The sequence below is a fragment of the Microtus ochrogaster genome, unplaced genomic scaffold (assembly GCF_000317375.1).
Source record: "Microtus ochrogaster isolate Prairie Vole_2 unplaced genomic scaffold, MicOch1.0 UNK2, whole genome shotgun sequence".
Taxonomy (NCBI): Eukaryota; Metazoa; Chordata; class Mammalia; order Rodentia; family Cricetidae; genus Microtus; species Microtus ochrogaster.
This window is the reverse complement of record NW_004949100.1, coordinates 21,066,207-21,067,446: the sequence shown is the minus strand read 5'-3', so window position 1 is coordinate 21,067,446 and position 1,240 is coordinate 21,066,207. Positions and strand designations below refer to the sequence as shown.

The 1,240-nt window shown below is 50.5% G+C and overlaps 1 protein-coding gene across 1 annotated transcript in view; it reads left to right on the top strand.

The window, feature by feature from the left end:
- Positions 1-1,240, top strand: part of Edaradd (EDAR associated death domain) — a 42,572-nt gene that overhangs the window by 36,667 nt on the left and 4,665 nt on the right. The window lies entirely within an intron of this gene.

Sequence of the window (1,240 nt, the reverse complement as noted above, 5' to 3'; positions counted from 1 at the left end):
GCCCAAACTGTACCTTACTGAATGATCTATCTCTCCAGCCCAAACTGTACCTTACTGAATGATCTATCTCTCCAGCCCAAACTGTACCTTACTGAGTGAACTATCATCTCTCTAGCCCCAAATGTACCTTACTGAATGAGCTATCTCTCCAGCCCCAACTGTACTTTACTGAATGAGCTATCTCTCCTGCCCCAACTCTACTTTGTTTTTAAACAATAGCATGTGCTTTGGTAACCAAAGCATAAATCTTGCCCAGTGACTCTTCATCCTTGTCATATTTTCTGGGCACAGTAGGGGACATTCTTTATTCCTGGGACCCAAACACCTCCGTGGAGCCTGGTGTCAGTACATACACTGGGAACACTGTCTTTCATGAACATGTCCCAGTCCCTTTGAGTACCTAAGGGACTCACCTATTGAATGTGTCTTGATGGCAAATTCTCAGTCACTTCTATAGAATCCCTTCTGAAAGGCCCAAGTTATGCAGAAGAGGGCAAGGGATTATGGGAGGGGGAAACCTATCAGAACTTCTTACAACCCGCATGCAGAATAGAGTGACTTTCCATCCCACCTTGGTACAACCAATTACATAGCAAGGTGCGTCTTCATCCAAGGCCCCCCGCCACCCCAATGCAGTCCGGGGGATGGAACCCAGGACCCTCACATGTTAGGTAAGTGCCCTCCCTCTGAGCTATATCCCGAGTACTCCTGAAAATGTTCAGAGAGGTTTTTCTCTAATATGCCCCCTTCGTCTGTAGACCCTGCACACTTGTTGTGCTGACAGCCACTGACCTATAGTCCCTCCTCGAGACTGTGGCTTCCATCCCAGCTGTGCATCTGCAGTTTCTGCGGGAGCTGGGACACTCCCGGGCCCTGCTGCCTTGCCACACTAATTAAAATAGGACCTTGGTGGCTGGCCCAGATGTGAGGAGGATTTCCCGGAGGGGTTAGAGGGGATCAGTGGCTTCCATCCCAAGTGAAGCTCAAGAGCCACTGTCCCCCCCCCACAGCTGTCCACTGGGCCATGCTGTGTGTTAGGAGGAGGCTTGGATGGGTGATGTCTTTAATCCTAATCCTTGAAGCCACTTTTGAGACCACCATCATTACCTGTGTTCACAGAGTGGGACGAGGGCTTCGCACACACCTGTGCAACAGGCCATCTACCTGGCCACAGGGGCTTTCTCCCTAGCAACGCTCTCACCTCTCCCTAGCAATGCTCTCTCACCTTCTCCCTAGCAAC